This window comes from Malus sylvestris, chromosome 17, assembly GCF_916048215.2.
Source record: "Malus sylvestris chromosome 17, drMalSylv7.2, whole genome shotgun sequence".
Classification (NCBI taxonomy): domain Eukaryota; kingdom Viridiplantae; phylum Streptophyta; class Magnoliopsida; order Rosales; family Rosaceae; genus Malus; species Malus sylvestris.
Window position 1 is genome coordinate 30981556 of NC_062276.1, and position 20845 is coordinate 31002400.

Below are 20845 nucleotides of genomic sequence, written 5' to 3' on the forward strand. Positions count from 1 at the left end.
AGAAGTGTTTATAAACCTGATTGTAATTCCTTATTGATTAAGAAATGAAATACCAAATATTATTTCACATATGGTATCAACCGCCTTTCTGCTCACGTACCGATCCTACCTGCCTCTGCAATTCTTCATCTCTCTGATCGCATTTGCTTCAATCTTTGCATTTCTTGCTTGAGTTCTTGATCGACTTCATGGCGTCCTCCACCTCTTCGCCTGTAGATCCAGAAATTGTTCCCCCTCCTCTCTCCTCACCGTCTCCTCTGATGAACCCTAATTCTTCAAATTCGTCTCTAGTTTCTTCGATTTCCATCCAGAACATTAGTTGTATGGTTCCTACAAAGCTTAAGAAGGATAACTATCTGGCTTAAAGAGCTCTCTTTGCTCTGATCTTCTGCCGATATAAGCTTACCGGGATCATCGATGGATCTGAGAAATGTCCACCGCCCTTTCTTCTTGATCCTTCTGGTGTGACTTCTGAAATTCCTAACCCTAATTTCGAGATCTGGTATGAAAATGATCAAAATATCCTAATTTGGTTAAATTCTACTCTTTCTGAAGACTTAATTCCGTTTACCGTATGTGTCACTTCATCTCGAGAATTATGGCAGCATCTTGAATAGCGTTTTGGTGGAGTTACGGCTGCTCACATTCATCAGCTCCGATTGCGTCTTCATGCGATTCAGAAAGGTGATCTCTCAATTTCTGATTATCTGCAGCGTATCAAAGGTCTATCAGATGCTCTTATGACTGCCGGAGCCCCAATTTCTGAACCCGATCTCATTGCTGTCACGCTTAATGGTTTCTCTGATGATTATGAATCATTCATTGATTCTATCATGCTTCGCATTTCATCTATTTCCTTAGATGAGCTTCATGGTCTTCTAATGAACAAAGAACTTTTCATGCTTTGGAAGAAGAAAGCTCCTTCATCTGCTGTTGCCGAACCATTCCAAGCCTTTGCTGATTCAACTTCACAATTTCAGTACGGTCTTTTACCTATGCCCTCTTTCTCACAAGCATATGGGACTTCTAATAATCGCACCAATTTTCAGCGCAACAATCGTAATCGGGGTAACTTTCAGAAAAACAATCGAGGACGAGGCAATTATCGTGGCAATTACAACAATTATGGAACTGGCAATGGCAACTCTAATCGATATTCTGGCAACTTCACTCGTAATTCTAGTAGTTACAGTCGCAATTCTGGCAACCGGTCTCCCTGTCAAATCTATAATTCCTTTGATCATGAGGCTCTTGATTGTTATGCTCGAATGAATCATGCTTTTGCTGGCAAAATTCCACCTGCTCAGCTTGCTGTGTGTCAATACTGCTTCTTCTTCCCCGTCTCCATGGCTTCTGGACTTTGGAGCTACTGCGCATGTTACTAATGATATTGCAGCAATCTCTTCTCCCACTCCATACTCTGGTGAAGATAAAGTCTATGTTGGTGATGGTAAAGGTATGGCCATTCAGCATATAGGTTCCTCTGTTCTTCACACTCCCCATGCTGATTTTCGCTTAAATAATGTTCTTCATGTCCCAATGATGCAATTTAATTTGCTTTATGCGTATCAGTTTTTAAGGGATAATTATTGCTCCTTAACCCTTGCTTCTGATAGTTCTGTTATCAAGGACCGTTCTACTGGGAATATGCTTTTTCGGGGCCCGGTTAAGAATGGTTTCTATCCCTTACAAGGCCAACCACTCAAAGCTTCACCTACTGCTCTAGTTAGCACTAAAGTTTCTTTACAGCAATGGCACAACAGGCTTGGTCATCCTTCCACAGCTATTCTTCGAAGGATTCTGCATACTAATAAACTTGTTCCTGATAGTTCTGATTCTGTTTCATTTTTTTGTGCAGACTGTGCCATTGACAAAATTCACAAATTGCCATTGTCATATAGTACTACTACTGTTTCTCATAGCTTGGAGTTAGTTCATTGTGATGTCTGGGGTCCCTGTCCAGTTTCATCTCTCAGTGGTTATAAGTACTATGTACTCTTTGTGGATGAGTTTAGAAAATATAGCTAGTTGTTTCCTTTAAAAGCAAAGTCTGAAGTTCTGTCTATCTTTGTAACTTTCAAAACCTATGTTGAAAATCTACTTGGGAATAAAATCAAGACTTTCCGATCTGATTCAGGGGCTGAATTTACAAGTTCTGCATTTTATTCCTTTTTACACAAGCATGGTATTTCTCATCAACTTAGTTGTCCCCACACACCTGAGCAAAATGAATGTGTTGAACGTAAGCACCGACATCTCACTGAGACTGCCAGGACACTTCTTGTTCGTTCTAAAGTTCCACACAGATTCTGGGTAGAGGCATTCTCTACTGCTCTGTATCTTATCAATCGGCTGCCTATTTCTGGTTCATACAAGTTTCTATGGGAAATTCTCTTCCACAAGCCTTCTGACTATTCCAAGCTGAAGGTTTTTGGTTGTAGTTGCTATCTGTGGCTCAAGCCCTATGTGCATTCCAAGCTGGATGGTAAAAGTACACAATGCATTTTTTCTGGGATATAGTCTTCAACATAAAGGCTATCGGTGTTTTGATGTTCACTCCAAAATGATCTATATCTCACGGCATGTTATCTTTAATGAAGATCATTTTCCATTTAGTGATCTCACTTCACTTCTTAAAGGTTCTTCTCAGTGGGATTCTTCTGCCCCATCCACTATGCCAATTGAATTTCTCCTGGCATTTCCTCACTTAAGCACATTTGTACCTCCAGCATCATATTCCTTTCCGGGACAAAGTACACACTCTTCTAGTGATCTTTCTATGCCATCTTCACCCCATCAACCATAATCTCAGCAGCCTTCATCACCAATTACTTTTCAGAAGCATTCCACTTTGCCTCCTCCAGTTTTGGTTTCAGCTCCTATCAATCATCATCCCATGCTAACCAGATCTAAAGCTGGGATTTTCAAGCCAAAAGCTTTGGCTACTACTAAACACCCCATTGATCTCAGTTCGTTTGTACCTACCACATTTCTCCAAGCCTCCAAACATGAGCACTGGAATCAAGCCATGCTTGACGAATTTCAAGCCCTTCAATCTACTGACACCTGGACTCTTGTACCTTCATCTCCACATCAAAATCTGGTCGGCTGCAAGTGGGTATTTCGTATCAAACGGAAACCTGATGGCTCAATTGACAGATTCAAAGCCCGACTTGTTGCTAAAGGCTACCATCAACAGGAAGGAATTGATTTCAAGGAAACATTCAGTCCTGTTGCCAAACCGGTTACAATTTGCATCCTGCTCACTCTTGCTGTGCAACATAATTGGTTTTTAAACCAACTTGATATAAGCAATGCATTTCTCCATGGTACTCTTCAAGAAGAAGTCTTTATGCAACAACCCCCCGGTTTCATTGATTCCTCCAAACCTACCTATGTTTGCAAGCTTAACAAATCTCTTTATGGATTAAAGCAAGCTCGTCGGGCATGGTATGATAAGCTTTTTCACACTTTGGTTTCCCTCGGTTTCACAAATTCTCAATCTGATTGTTCTCTATTTATGAAACTTCAACCATCTCCTGTGATTGTGCTTGTATATGTGGATGATATTCTGGTACCTGGCCCCAATACTTCTCTATGTCAATCCTTTATTCATCAACTCAGTTCCTTATTTCCAATCAAGGATTTAGGCCATTTACATTACTTTCTTGGCCTCGAAGTGCACAGATCCTCTGAGGGTATATTTCTCTCTCAGCATAAGTATGCTTTGGATCTTTTAATCAAGACACACATGGAAGGCTGCAAACCATGTGGTACTCATTTAGGCACACAAAAACTTGATCATGTTGGTGCTCCATTGGCTAATCCAACATAGTACAGATCCATAGTAGGGGCCCTTCAGTACCTCACTTGGACAAGACCTGATCTTTCCTTTGCCGTGAATCAAGTCTGCCAATTTCTTCATTGTCCAAGGGATTCACACTTTCAAGCTGTCAAAAGAATCCTCCGATTTTTAAAGGGTACCATTCCTCAAGGTATGTGGTTCAAGAAAGGTCCATTGCATCTCACAGCCTTCTCTGATGCTGATTAGGCAAGCTGTGTATTTGATCGACGGTCCACCAGTGGTTACTGCATCTATTTGGGTAGCAATCTAATCAGTTGGAGTGCAAAAAAGCAACATATTGTTGCCCGATCTTCTACCGAAGCTGAATATAGATCTCTAGCACACACTGCAACTGAACTCACTTGGGTGTGCAAAATTTTTAAAGATGTGGCTTTCTTCCTTTCTACTATTCCTAAAATCTGGTGTGACAACATCTCTGCGATCTCTCTAGCTTCTAATCCGGTTTTCCATGCTCGCACAAAGCATGTGGAAATTGATTATCATTATATTCGTGAACTTGTTCTTGCCCAACTGCTTCGTGTGCAATACATCCCTACTCAATATCAGGTTGCTGACATTCACACCAAATCACTGTCTAAAGCTCGGTTTCAATTTCTTCAGTCCAAGCTTTCTCTCGGTCCTCCTCCAATCAGCTTGAGGGGGTGTAAAGAGCTGCATCATAGCTAGCTGTAATATTGTTATAAGTTTGTTACAGCTGTCCATGTAACTAATCCTAGTTTAGTTAGTTAACTAAGCTTAATTAGTCACTAAGCTATTTTACAGAAGTGTATATAAACCTGATTGTAATTCCTTATTGATTAAGAAATGAAATACCAAATATTATTTCACATAGTATTGTCGTCCAATATTTTCAATCTTTGTTGACTACGTCCGGGAACTCTAATTTTATGGAAGTTGTCCAATGTGTGCTGAGTAGAGTCAGAAGATTGGATAATGATTTGTTGGTAGCTCTGGTATTAGATATGGAGAATGAGCAGGCCATTTACCAGATGCACCCAACCAAATCACCTGGGCTTGATGGGTTTAATGTCGGTTTCTTTCACAATCATTGGGAAACGGTGGGTGGAGTGGTTCTTGGTATGGTTAAATCTTTCTTTTAGACTGGTCATATGTTGAAGGAGTTCAATCATACAAATATTGTGCTTATTCCCAAGGTTGATAATCCAAGGAAAATGTCCTAATTTCGGCCAATATCTTTGTGTAATGTGGTGTATAAGATTATTTCAAAAGTGACGACGAATTATTTAAAGAAAGTCATCTCTAAGGTGATTAGCCCGAATTAGTCGGCTTTTGTGGCAGGTAGACAAATCTCTGATAATAAACTAGTGGTTTATGAATTGCTTCACTCCATGAAGCAAGGAAATGAGGACTCGATCAACTATATGGTGTTAAAATTGGACACGGCGAAGGTCTATCATCTAGTTGAGTGGCCGTTTTTGAATGCTAAGCTTCATAAGTTGGGTTTTGATGGTAAATTCTGTCAGTGGGTGATGTAGTGTGTCCAAACGGTTTCTTATAGTGTGCTAGTGAATGGGGAAGCTTCCGAGAATATCACTCCAGGTCGTGGTCTTCGGCAAGAAGATCCTTTATCTCCATTCTTGTTTCTAATTTGTGCGGAGGGCCTATCGATATTATTACAAAATGAGGATTGGGAGAGTTGGGGGTATAACAGTAAGTCACAATGCTGCACCTCTTTCTCATTTTTTTTTTTGCGGATGACTCGGTTCTATTTTGTGAAGCTACGAAGATGGAGACTGTTAATGTTAATGGTGTGCTTCAGAAATATGCTGAAGGATCAGGTCAACTTATGAATTTGGAGAAAAGTTCAACTTACTTTAGCTGTACTTGTTCCCAATCCTTGAGGACTCGATTGTCAGAAATATTGGGGATCAAATATCAGGAGGCTTTTGGCAAGTATTTGGGTATTCAGACGAATTTTGGGGTTTCCAAAACGAAGGTGTTTGAAGACATATGAAATAGGCTGGAAGCGAGAATCAATGGTTGGGCAGAATATTTTTTATTAGTTGCTGGGAAAAAGGTTTTATTGAAATGTGTAGCCACCGCTTTGCCTAATTTTACTATGTCTTGTTTTCAACTCCCCATTCGGTTGGCTAAGGAAATTGAGCAAGTAATTGCTAGATTTTGGTAGAGAGATCAAAAAACACACAATAGGGGTTCATTGGATGACTTGGAATAAATTGGCGAGAAGTAAGACTGTGGGCGGTCTTGGGTTTAAGGAAATTATTTCGTTCAACCTAGCTATGCTTACGAAGGTTGGGTGGCGAATCTTGTGCAACTCGGATTCTATATTAGCGACAACCCTTCAGGCGAAATATTATCTTACCCCTTCTTTCTTGGATGCACCTGTGGGAAGAGGAACTTTATGGGGGGTGGAAGGGTATATTGCAAGAAAGAAAGATATTAAAGGGAGGCCTGCGTTGGAGGGTTGGAAATGGATGAAATATCTAGGTTCAAATGGATCTATGGTTACCTATTCCCCGTACATTTCGCCCAATATCGAGGTTTCCAGAGATGCCGCATTTGGTGGAGGAATTGGTGGCATCAGATGGTACTTAGAAGAGAGATATGACTGAGAGTTGTTTCAATACTGATGAAAGCCAAGTTATTTTAAGTTTGATGATTAGTAGATTTGGATGCCCCGATCGTATTACTTGGCATTATACACGAAATGGGATATATTCGGTAAAATCAGGATATAAGGTGGCTCAAGAGATGGAGCGTAATAATGAACTAGGACGGAAAGAGACGGGTCAGGTGAGTGAGGGTCATCTTATAGATCCTATTTGGAGTGATTTGTGGCAATTGCAGGTCCCCTTGAAGCTTCGACATTTTATTTGGAAGGGATGTAATAATATATTAGTAGTTTGAGCAAATCTACAACGTCGGGGGATTCGTTTGGAGACTTGTTTGCCCACAATGTGGGGAGAATGTTGAGACACAGGTACATCTCTTCTTCAAATGTTCCTTTGCTAGAGTTTTCTAGTTTGGCTCACTGTTACAACTAGATGTGAATTTGGTGGAGGGTGGTGATTTTTTGGAATGTTGGAAATGGTTAAGGAAGAAATATAGTGAGGAGATGGAGGGAATTTTTGCATCGTCAATGGAGTGAGATTGAAGAGGAAGGGGGGACAATGAAGATGATAGATGGCAACGGTGCGGGGTGGGGGGAATTGTCTAGGAAAGATGGGGGAAACCCCCATTTCAAACTATGAAGCTAAACTGTGATGGGGCTTGGTGCTCTCGCATGGGGATGGGGGGATTTGGGTGGGTGGCTAGAGTCTTTGCAGGGATATTCCAGGGGGTCGGTGGTGTGGGGAGTGTCTTGTGTGGGTCTAGTTTGATGGCAAAAGTGGAAGTTGTGAGGTGGGTTGTGTTGGCTTGTAAGGAGAGAGGTTATGGAAGGGTTCAAATTGAAACGGACTCAAAGATGCTTGTGGAGATGTTAAATGGAATTCTTGTGCCAGAGGCTAGCATTGAAGGTATATTATGGGATATTGAGTATAGCAAACACCACTTGGATCATGTGGAATTTCTTTATACTCCTCGGGCCTATAATGAGGCTGTACATTTAATGGTGAAGTTTGTCATGCATATGGGGGGTTTTGACTCATGGTATTGCTTGGAGCCGGAGTGGTTATTTAATACCCTGACTAGTGATGTAAACATTTCTGTTCGTAGCTAATAATATCATCTTTTTGACATAAAAAAATAAAAAAAATAAGGCCCAGTCCAACAGGATTTCAACTTTCCTGGAAATAACTTCAACTTAGAACTGAATAACAACACTTTTTGCCCTGGCTGGAAATCTTTTATGAGAACTTGTTTTTCATGGAATGCTTTTGTTTTGTCTTTGTATATGCGTGCATTTTCATAAGCTTCATGATGAATTTACTCAAGCTCATTGAGCTGTAGCTTACGTTTTCCCTTTACTGAATCGTAAGCATAGTTTTACTCCTTAATAGGCCAAAATGCCTTGTGCTCTAGCTCCATAGATAAATGACAAGCCTTGCCATAAACAAGCCAATACGGGGAATCCTAATCGGTGTTTTAAATGTTGTTCTAATGCCCAAAGTGCATCGTTTAATTTCGAACTCCAGACTTTGAGAGTAGAGCCAACTGCTTTCCAAATACGCTTAATTTCTCTGCTTTAAACTTCAACATGCCCTGATGTTTGTGGATGATAAGGAGTGGCAACACGATGATATATCCCATATTTTTCAAGTAATGTAGCAAATGGTTTATTAATAAAATGCTTTCCCTCATCACTAAGTATTACTTGCAGGATTCTAAACGTGGAAAAATAACCCCTAGAGGAATTTCAGAACTATTGATCCTTGATTAGTTGGTGTTGCAATAGCCTCGACCCATTTAGAAACATACTCAACTGCTACCAAAATATATTGATTGCCATGTGACGATGGGAATGGTCCCATAAAATCAAACCGCAAACATCGTATAATTTAACAACCAAAACACCATATTGTGGCATCTCATTCCGTTTGGATTGATTGCCCACTCTGTGACAACGATCACAAACTTTACACCAAATATTAGCATCTCTGAAAGAGAAGGCCAAAATAGCCCACTTTGCAAAATTTTAGCTGTTGTCTATTTAGGCCTAAAATGTCCACGACAAGCATAATGGTGTGCAAACTTTAAAACGATGTCTTGTTCCTCTTCTGGAATACATCTGCGAATAACCTGATCTGGGCAATACTTGTATAGATGAGGCTTATCCCAAAAATAAAATTTGGCATTTGCCAAAAATTTCTTATTCTGATGATAACTAAAATCTGGATGACTTACTCCCCTAGCTAAATAATTAACTAGATATGCAAACCATGGTGTATTTTGCTAGACAATCAGCAACTGTTCATCAGGAAAACTTTCATTTAGAGGTAATGTGTCATTTTTTGCAATAGTAGAATTAATTAACCTTGATAAATGATCAGCCACCATATTTTCATTGCCCTTTTTCTCTTTAATTTCCAAATCAAACTTTTCCAGTAAAATAATCCATCGAATAAGTCAAGGCTTAGCATCCTTCTTAGATAATAAATACTTCAATGCAGCATGATCTGTGTAGACAATTATCTTAGCTCCAATTAAATAAGAACGAAATTTTTCCAATGTAAAAACGACTACCAACAATTCTTTCTCAATGGTTGCATAGTATCAGATGTGCATCATTGAGAGTTCTAAATAAGATTGTCTTTCCACTGTCCAAGAACTGCCCCCAATTGCATAATGTGATGCATCACACATTAATTCAAACCGTAAGTTCCAGTCTGGAGTTGCATAATCGGTGCTGAAATAAGGAGTGTTTTCAACTTGTTGAATGCCTCTAAGCATGCATCATAAAAAACAAACTGTGTTTCCTTAGCCAATAAATTACACAAAGGTCAGCCAATCTTGGAGAAATCCTTGATAAACCGTCTATGAAACCCATCATGCCCAAGAAACGAACGAACACTCTTCATAGTTATAGGAGGTGGCAATTTAGCAATAACATCAATCTTAGCTTTATCCACTTCAATTCCCTTTCTAGATACTAAGTGCCCTAAAAAATGCCTTGCTTAATAAAATGTCACTTTTCCTAGTTCAACACTAGGTTAGTTTCTTTACAACGTTCAAGAACCAAAGATAAATTCTACGAACAATGATCGAAAAAATCCCTACAAATTGAGAAATCATCCATAAGTACCTCAACAACTCGTTCAACTGAACCTGAGAATATGATCATCATGCAGTGTTGGAATGTTGCTAGTGCATTGCATAATTCGAAAAGCATTTTTCTATAAGAAAACGTACCAAAAGGGTAGGTGAATGAGGTCTTTTCCTGATCTTTTGCTACAATTGGAATTTGATTGCAACCTGAATACCCATCCAAGAAACAATAAAATGCATGACCAATCAATATTTCAAACATTTGATCAGTGGAAGGCAGGGGAAAGTGGTCATTTCTTGTGCATGCAGTTGACTTTCTGTAATCAATGCACATGCGCCACCTAATGGTCAAACATTTTGGCATAAGTTCATTGTTATTATTCACAACGGTAATTCTAGTGCATTTAGGTACCAATTGAGTTGGACTAACCCATTTACTATATGAAACTGGATAAATCATTCTAGCATCTAAAAGCTATATAACCTCATTGCGAACAACTTCCTTCATAATCGAATTCAACTAATGTTGAGCATCAATGGTGGGTTTGGCACCCTCCTCCATCAAAATTATATGCATACAAAGTGTTGGGATGGTCCTTTTAATGTCCGCAATGGTCCATCGAATGGCATCTTGAAAAATTCTCAAAATTTGCAGAAATTTATCTTCCTCAATTGGAGATAAATCTGCAGAAACAATAACTGGCAGTGATGAATCGACACCCAAATATGCATATTTTAAGTGTTCGAGTAATGGTTTCAATTCAAGCTTAGGTGGCTGTACTTTTGAAGGCTGTAATGATGTTTTTGGTTCCCCCCAAACTCTCAAAAGCATGTCTCCACTTTGGTTGGTGTAAAGGTACACTTTCCAAAGCTGTAATATACCCAAAAGCCTCTCCATCTTCTATTTCTTTGTCCTCAAAATCGTGTCAAAATGTTTAACAACGGATGAGCTGTTAAACGGGGCATAATATCTGCATGCATGATGCATTCTAACACATCAACTCTCATGCAATATTGCACATCACCCGGCCTTTTAGTTGCTTTAAATAAATTGAAAACAAATGACTGTTCTTGTACCCTAAGCGTCAATGTGCCAGCTTCCACATCTATCAAAGTTCTATTAGTTACCATGAATGGGCACCCCAAAAATTGGTGTTTGCATATCTTCATCCTTATCCAATACCACAAAATTTGCTAGAATGTAGAGATTATCCACTTTGATAATAAGATCTTCAATAATGCCACAAGGATAAGCAACTGAACGACCTGTTAACTACAAAATAACTGATGTAGGTTTGATTTCTCCTTGTCCTAGCCGTTGAATAACAGAAAAGGCATTAAATTAATACTAGCACCCAAATCAATTAGAGCACGTTTAAAATCTGAATTTCAATTGTGCATGAGATTGTAAAACTCCCTAGATCCTTTTTTTGAGGCAATTTTTATAATAAAACTGCACTGCATTTTTTTGTGAGAATCATTTTTTCAAAATCCACAAACTTCTTTTTCTTTGTGCACTCATCTTTCAAAAATTTGGCATAGGAGGGAATGTTCTTGATTGCATCAATTAATGGTAGATTAATCTAAACTTTAGTCAATTTCTTCATGAGATCTATTAATTGTTGATCTTTTGCTTTACGCTTCAACGTTTCGGGATATGACATTGGGGGCACATAAACACTTTTTGCATCTTCTACAATAGTATCTACAATAATTTGCTGCATTTCTATTGTCATAACTTTTACCATAATGTAGTATTCTAATAGCATTACAATTAGTGTTTCCTTGTGGATTTAGGACAATTTGGCTAGGAAATTTTCCTGGTTCTTTGTCTGAACATTGAAGTGCATTTTGTCCAATTTGATACTGTATGTCTTTCCTAGTTGCTTGCATATTCTGTATGCTCTAGTTTGTTTTCTGAATGTCTTGTTTGGTTGCATCAAAATTCACCCCGAGTATGTTTTTCAATTGCGACTTCCCAAAAAGCTTTAGCTGGTGCAACAGGTTGTTGTACAAGTTGTTGAATACATTAATTTGTTTTGTAACATGCTTTGAGTATGCGTCCCTGTGCGAGCAGCCCAGAAAATCATGTGTTGTGGTGCCACAAATGGTACAAGCTACTGCAGTAGGCTGCTAGACAGCAACCTACTGCACAAATGCTACCATTCTTTGTAAAATCATGTCAAAATTTGCATCAAATTTTTCTTACTTTTTCTCCATTTTTTCTATTATGCAAATACGTGTGGAGATCCACTAGAAATCTCAAACGCACCCCTGGTCTAAGGTGGATCAACTGCCCATTGTTGAGATTATGTCGCCATTTTCTCAAATAATTGATACATTTGCAGAGCATCTTTATCTGAATATGTTCCTCCACAAGAAGCATTAACAAGAGTCTTAGTTGTCAAATTCAGTCATCTATAAAATAAATTCATTTGAGTGTCACCATTAATGCCTGAATGCGAACATTTCTTGAGCAAATCCTTGTAATATTCCAATGCTTCATGATATACTTCATTAGGTTTCTGGGCAAATGATAAAATTTGAGTACGCATATCAAGCATCTTTGATGATGGGTAATATTTGTTTAAAAACCTGGCACTGAGCTGAGCGCACGAAGTGATGCTTCTAGATGGAAGTGTGAGTAACCATCTACTTGCCCCATCCTTCAAAGTGTAAGGAAAAAGTTTGAGTTTGATAGATTCAACTGAAAATCCTTTCACCAAAATATTCTTACATCACATCAAAAATTCAGTAAGATGGATGTTAGGATCATCCGTTGATAAAATGTGAAAAGAATATATGATGGCATATCCTAAATGTAGACCCTTCCTCAATTTCGGGATAGCTAATGCAACTTTGTATCTCAGTGGCATGAGCTGCCAATGACTCCCTCAGCGGTTGTCCTGCTGTTGGTAGAACAAAAGCCATAGCCTCTTCCTGTGATGTGATATAAACTAGCACACAAATTAAACCCTCTTATTGACAATTGTAGTAAAGATGTAAGTAAGGATCGTTCTAGGCCAGGGATTAGGAGGGATTGCTAATCTACTTAAAACTGACTCAAAAACACAAAACTAGGCTTGAAAACACTTAACTAAACTCAAAGAACTCAAAACAAACTAAAGAGACTCAAAACAACACAAAATAATCAAATAGACTCAAACTAGACACTAAAGGGTGATTTGGACGAAAATTGATTTTAACTTGACTCAAAATACTTAAAAGCACAAGTTTGGACAGATTCTAACTAATTTGACACAACAGAGTAAAGGGGATTGGGTTTTTGACGAATTTCAAGTAAAGACAAGTAGATTAAAGACTTAAACAAGTTTGGCACGAAATTGGGGGAAATTATGGGTGATGGGCTAGGTAGAGGGTCCTTCTCCACACATGACACACTTGCATACAAATCGATTTCTAGTTGCTTTTCCAATAAATCATGAACCTCAACGCCCCAGATTAACCGTGAACAACACTAATTAACCCTCAGATTTCCCTTAAGTCATTGAATCGGATGGATAACACATCGGCAACCAAATTATTCTTCAATAGTTCCCTACATGAACAGCATAATAGAGATACAATCAAGAATCTCACCTTTAGAACGGCTATCCGTGCTTAAGTGTGAGCTTTGTTGCTTGTCCGTGCGTGAGGGAAAGAGATAGTGTGAGTATGAGAGAGAGAGAGAGATAGAGAGAGCACGGGAAGGAGATAGAGAAGGTAGGTGTGTGTATGTGGTCCAAAAGCCACCAATCAAAACTAAGAAAAGCCTTTGTTCTAATTGGGTCACCAATCTAAAAAAATTTGACCCAATAATAACTCACACACATCATTTAACATCCGAGGGCAATTTTGTCATTCCACATCGTTGAAAATTAAATATTCGGGACAGGCTGTGACACACAATGACACAAAACAGATCTAGATTATGATTCCTAACAATTTAAATTCATTCTTTTATAAAAGCTATCAAATATGCAGATAAATGTTAAACAAAATAGTTTGAGAAGTCCTAAATTCAAGTATAAAAGCACAATCTAAATAACGTAGGCAAATAAAATTAATTGACAATAAGGGTTTTGAAAATGATGTTTGAATGGTTAGGACTTTGGTTTCCATCTCGATTCTTTTTCGTCTAAGCAATCGATACACACAATGGCACAAAACAGATTTTTGATGCTTAACGTATGTCAACCTAAAGGCATGGTATCTACTCATTTAGCTATTGATTTCCCTAATCAATGAATTAGGCATGGGTGTTTACACTAACTCTTTTCATTCTCGAAGTATTTAGCATGGTATCTACTAAGTTGCACTCCAATAAAGCATAATACAATGGAAATCGAGAAACACATGAATCCTAGAAAGTGGTACCTAATAGAGATTTTACCATCTGCAAAAGTAGGGATAAAAATACTTACAAATACTTGCAAGAGTACAAGGTTATTGTAGTATAGCAGCTCAAGCAAGATCGTTCTCCACAGGAATTGAATGAGTAATATATGTAAATACCAAATCATAATTAATTATTTGAAAACAAAGTTTGGAAAAATGGTGATTTTATGACCTAAAATATTAAAAACGAATTTAATTAAAAAAATTAAATAAATTGGCAAAGTAAAGAAAATAAAAGAGAAAATCTATTTAAGCACTAGGGTTCCGCTGTCACCTTAACAATCCTACGTAGTTCTTCCAATTACTTATGAATAATACACGCATATTTTGAAGGTTAAATTTTCCTAATATATACCCTACTTGGAACCTCCAACATAGAACATATATATAACATGCAACACATTCGGATGTTCGGAACAAGTATGAACATGAGAGACTCATTAAGTTTTATGAAAACCCTTTGAAAAAACCATGCAACCCTTAAGACGTGATGTTCATCCTAAGTGAAATTACAATTATTAACCACAAGAAGCTAGCGCCAATTTTAGGGAACCTTCCGACCAAAATTGTATCAAATTACTTTTCTAAATATCCTAATGGTGGCCAATCATCAAGACAATTAGATAGTTTAAAACGGTGATTAATAATTCAAAGCAAGCATGCAATCAATCATAAGCAATTAAATAAAAATTACATATTCATGCTAAGACTCAAGACTTCTCCCTAGCAAAACGAATTAGTTACGCATAATCATAATTAAAATCATAGAAAATATTATTATAAAAAAAAAAAGGAATGAAAACACCTTAAAGTATAAAATCTCCGAGAACCCTAGCAATTTTCTTCGTCTCCAAGTCACATAAAAGAGAATGTCCCTAACCCTAGCACCGGCCTAACCTTTTAAAACCATCCTAGTCGCACAATCCTAAAAGTAAAATAAAAGTAGACCTTTGTTCCAACTAGGAAACTAAATAATAATACAATATCTTAGAAAATAAAGTCCTAATTATGCTAGAAGAATCTGCCAAGTACTTGTCCAGCCATGTTTCAACCTTAAATAACCTCCAAATCTGGCCCATGATAGCTTGTTTTCAAGATCAGGACGTTTTGATTACGTCTCCAGAAGGCCACGAACCCATCCGAAGTCATCTTGGGCTCCAAAAACGCAAGTCAAGCCCAAAACGTCACAATTCCAGCACCGCGCATCGCTCCTTTGTTTTATTGCCAGAAAATCGCTGCTAGGTGGAAAAATTCCAAATTTTGATAAGCTAGGTGACTCACGAACGTTCTCCAAATGGAATTACTCCAAAATTCGTCCATTTGGTCTTGTTTTGCTCCAGAGAAATTTGAAAGTCCTATATTGAAAATATAATTCAAAGTATCAAAATTCTTCTAAAATATTAACTAAAATATACTAAGAATAGGGCTAAATATATAATATAAAATCTACTCATCAGTACCTATTCTGGTTTTTTGTGATAATTCATTCCAAGAACCGTAACTAGATCTCTTGTTACTAAGCATAGATACAAGACTCAATCATTTAAATTTACCTATGTAATGAACTCAATTACAAAGCTATTCTATGGTGATCAATAATAAAATAACACAATAAGATTGGAATTAAAGTAGAAGTTAAGCATTAAAGCATCAACAAATTATCTTGTAACAAAAGTGTATCGAAAATACTCAAGAAAACATGATTAGGACTTCAACCAAGTCCCAACTACGGAATTTAGTAACTCATAATGAAATTGGCTAGCAAAAACATTAACAAGAAGCAAAAAGAGGAAGAAAGAAAGAATTCTCTGATGATGGGATGATGCGACTGCCACTTCTCCTTCTTCTATTTCTCCATTGCTGCGTGCTGCCTCCATCCTTTTGTTTTTTTTTCCTGTCCGCAGCCTCCTTTTTTTGTTGGCTGATCGTTATGCCTCTTTATTTTTTTTCTAATTCTCTATTTATTTCCACGCCCCCTCTGCTGGTCCTGCTGCTCTGATCAGGGATAAAACCACCCTTTTACTTGAAACCGGACAAGCCTAATAGCCTTCTTTTTCATTCTAATTCAACGGGCTTCAAAGTCCCATTTTATTAGTCTTCTTATTTATTTTCTCACATTCTTTTTGGGTTCTTCTAGCTGGATAAAATTCGTAATAAATAGGAATTTTAACTCTCCTTTAATCTGCCATGTTGATACACGTTTGTAGAAAACTTTGTATTCGCGCGTAGCCTAACCTTTCTGTACTAAAACTGGTATAACTCACTCTAGAAAAATGATATTCATGAACCGTAAAATTCTACAGAAAGTAGACATCCGTAGCTTTCGAAGCATATATGGCACATGTCGTAGTTCTTCCCTAGTCAATACAGTTTAATCCATGATTTGGACTGATATGAGGAGGCTGTGCTGACGACATAGAATTGCAAACCCTTTTTAGTCTCACAATTTTCTTTTCAGCTCCTTTTTCACTCTTTGCTTGTTACAACCTACAAAACATAAATAGAATGTAAAACCTATATAAAAGAGTGAAACAAAGGTGTAAACAAGGAGAATTATTATGTATATAATGACAAATTTACGAGCACAACAGAAGCCCTGGAAGCCTCCTAGGTTTCCTGCTGTGTTTGTCTAGGAACAAACGTCGGGATGACTCTCCAGATGTATGATCGATTGCCTTCGTCCTTTGAGTAGCCAATTTCTCAAAGCGAGAAACTGCTTCTTGGATATCTTTGATGTGGGCCCTTATATCAGCTAGTCGGGCAGGTTCTTTAGCCAATAGATTGTGACGAGCAACCTCCAAGGGTAAACAAATATTCATGGTATCTTCCCACATCCCATCAATGGCAGTGATGCCATTGGCTCCCTGGTAGGCGTCGTTTAGGGAGATGGTTGGGCTTTTGTTGTTGACTGAGCTTTCAAACACATAAGAAGTTGGACTGGTCTGGTTGAGAGGAATACGGGTTCTCGCTCAATGAAAGCACCAATTGTTGGAACCAAATCTGCACAAGTCTGTGAGGTGGTTAAGCACAAATTTGTGTAATCCTGAGCAACATGCAAAACAGTGAAACAACTGTAAGCAAACCTTATGCGCATGCAGGGGTGAGGGGAAGGAGGGGGTTTGCCGGCCAAAGGCTCTCCAACTATCAAGCTAGTGAATGGTTTGAGACTCAAACAGTGGGCAAGAGAATTCAAGTGTATAGATTGTGTTACTATAGATGAATCCTATATGGGTGTATTTATACTTAGGAGAGCAACCTTTTTAGGATAGGATCCTCGTTATAAGCCGGAAGAATCCTAGAGGATATTTAGTAAATCATTAGAGGATATCTAGTAAGTAGATATGCAATCTCTTACACTACTACAAAAGGGCCTTATTGTGTTAGTGGGTGATGTCGGTTTAATATAATATAGTGGCGGACAAGACATTTGCGACACCTACTGAACATGATGTCGGATTTACTATTGGTTGTAAGCGTCATAAACTGTCTGTGTCGCTTTTAACCGACGTAAACAGTTAATGTCGCTTATAACTAACATAGATTTTAAGAGTTGTGATCACTTGCGGCGTATGCCTATCCCTAGATTGTAGAGACGCTAGGACTTATAGGATCTGATTGCGTCCATATCCGGATCAGATTGTGTCCATATCCAGATTAGATCGTGTATCTTTCAAACAAGCATGGTCATCCAGCGGAGTCTCTAGGACTCCGCCTAGTGTTCTAGAGTACAGTGATGGTCACCCCGCTACTCTATTTGATATAGCTCTGCCTGGAACTAACGATCGCACTTCTGAGGTAACTTTATTCAGATTAGCCTTACTATGGCTCTTAAAAATCATGGTCCCACAGGATATAAAATATATAATTATGGTTATGAGTGTTTCTCATTTAATAATAGGCTTAATTGAGTGATATCCTAGAAAGTATATAAGGATTGTCCATGCTCTCACAATAATCGTTATATTATGTGTTAAACCCTATAGCAATAATATATATTTTATAGAGAGTATAAGACATTGTTATATATACGCCCATTTTTTGTCATCCGCAAGAGTCATGTTTTCCGTATTGAACATGTAAGTTTAATATAATTAGTTAATCTCTATTTTATATTGATTCTATTAATTATATATTTGTGATCCTAATGTCTTCTTGTCAATATTATGATTTCAAAACATGTCCTACAACATGTTCACTACAAGTACAATTTTTTTAAGTGTAAATAAGCATTTATTTATATGATATATAATAAAACTTAAAGTACTTTTGGAGTAAGGGATACACCAAATGTTCTAACCGTTAGATATTGATTTATTTTTAAAGAAGAAATTAACGGTTCAAACACCATGGATATGAGAAAATCTAAAGAAAGGGTAGAAAGACAGAAAGAGGAGTAGAAGAACAAATTGTGAGACTGTAGAACTGGCAATAAGAGGCGGTTCAGAAGGACCAAGATTGTCTCCCCTCCTAATTTCCATCATGTTTCCATCCCCTCCTACTTTAACCATTCATTCCATACCAAGTTAATTTAAGGTTCCAAATTTCGCCACGTCACCAACAACACTCAAGTTTCTTTAATGCCCAATTTTTCTGCCTTTCCCGCTGCCTTTCCCTCTTACTCCAATTTTCCAGCCGTAAAACCACTCTTTTGTCTTAGCAGCAATATTTGAGATTCTGGGCTACTTTTGGCTCTCTGCCCTTCAATCAATCTTTTTACTTGAAGCAATCCTTTTATTGAATTTGGGTTCCAATTTTCCTCACTCTTATGCTGCCATTCCCCTTCCCCCTCAATCTGCCTTAGGCGCTGCCTTGTTTCTGAAATGTTTTATAAATTTGGTCCGTTATATACTATGTTTTTGCTGCTAAGACATAAGTAAGAGTGCTTTTGTTGGAAATTGAAATTTCATAAGCCTACACTGCAGCACCAAAATCTACAGATTCAAAACTGTGCACACAGCATCTTCACCATCATCAACGGTACTTTTTTATTCTTAAATCAAGGGATTCCCCATATTGTTTTGGAAAATCCTCAAATATTGCTGCTAAGACAAAATAGTGGTTTTACGGCAGGAAAATTGGAGTGGGAGGGTGTTGGAAAAATTAGGGTCTAATTGCTATATTAAATCACATAAAAATTTAAGAAATAATTCATGCAATTATATATCAAAATTAATGCATGCACATGAGTAACCAATGCTAAATGAATATGACATAATGGATTAGAAAAACCTGAAAATTCAGTCGAGGTAAGTGTTAGACACTTTGTCCTTAAGACAAGTTTACGCCCACTATGGTGCTCATGGTTGATCGGCGGATGTCTCCCAATAGACAACGACTACGTCCTTGTAATAGTAGCACTCCAAATCACAAGGCTCCATGAACCACGATTGTGTTGAAAACTCTCTCATATGAACTCAATGAGACTCTCTAATATTTCATGCACGATATGTATGTATGATGAAAAGTTATTTAGTGATTATAGGGGCTTCCCTATTTATAGAATGTTAGATACCTCTTTGGAAAGCATGTGACTATTCATAAAGAGTCAAAAGTTGCAACACTTCATTTAAGTATACATATCTTTCTACCAAAAGACTCCACCTCTAATTTCCATTCAATTCATAAGTTTAATATAATATTATTATTTTTAAATTTTCCAACAGAGGGAAAGGCAGCGGGAAAGGTAGAAATATTGGTCATTAAAGAAGTGTGAGTGTTGCTGGTGACGTGGCAAAATCTGGAGCCTTAAGTTAACTTTGGTATGGAATGAATGGTTGATAAAGTAGGAAGGGATAGAAGAGCATGGAAAGTAGGAGGAGAGACAATCTTGGTCCGGTTCAGAAAGTGTGATTTGACCATGCTCAGAGACATGACAAGTTTTGGTAGGCATCGTACAGTATAGGCTCTACCCCTCTCGTAATTCGATGTGCTTAATTGCAGCAAATACTATCATGGTCGTGAAATTGACATAACTCTTAGCTAAATAATTGTGAGATTGATATAACTCCTCATTTTTGTCATTGATAATGAAAATCGATAGAAGTAGTCCTAAGTTTGTCCACCGTAAATTATTTAGTTCTTCCATAAAAGAAATTGTCAATATTCTCCTTAAGTGGAGAGTGTGGTTTGACAAAAATACCCTTAAGCAAGTAAGTCAAGTGGTCGTTCACAAGACAATTTAACGAGGATATTGACAGAATTTTCACAAAATTAAGGACCAAAATGTTTTAGGGTAGACAAACTCAGAGACTACTTCAATTAGTTTTTATTGTTAAGGATCAAAGTGAAGAGTTATCCTAATCTCATGGATCATTTTTTGCTAAAATGACTATTCACAACTATTGCCATTCGCAACAACCCCTTTTTTTAATGAAGGCTATTGAGCTTTGATCTAAAAACCAATTAGATGCAGGAGAAGTAGTCTATTGCTAAATATCATGTGGGTCATTTGTTCGCATTCTCACATATTTGTGCAGTAATACTAGATGGTGAATACACTCATTCTTTTTCTTGATGATTTTAAATTGATGAACCTAGCTTCTTGTAATTTTTGTTGTTTTATTTATGAGAGGTTACGGACATAGTTAGTAAATTCATGTATTATCATGTGCCCACCGTATTTAAAAAAATATTTCCACTTTTTGTACACATTCTAATGATTCATTAAACTGCACGTTTTTTAAAAGTTCAATGTACAATACACATTTTAACATGTATTTACATACTTTTAACTTTTAATACACATTATTTTCAATAATACATACAAAATTCACATATTAAACACGTCTTTGTAACATAAAATAAACATTTAACTTAAGTAAATAAACACTAAAATTAAAAAAAGTGGCCGAATTTTTCAAAGTAAAGTTTTAGCAAAGTTGTCGAATAATACAT

The 20845-nt window shown here is 37.4% G+C and overlaps 1 protein-coding gene across 1 annotated transcript in view; it reads right to left on the reverse strand.

Moving 5' to 3' along the window:
• The window catches only part of LOC126611474 (F-box/kelch-repeat protein At3g06240-like), a 137626-nt gene that overhangs the window by 34907 nt on the left and 81874 nt on the right, over positions 1-20845 (reverse strand). The gene's annotated exons all lie outside the window — the stretch shown is intronic.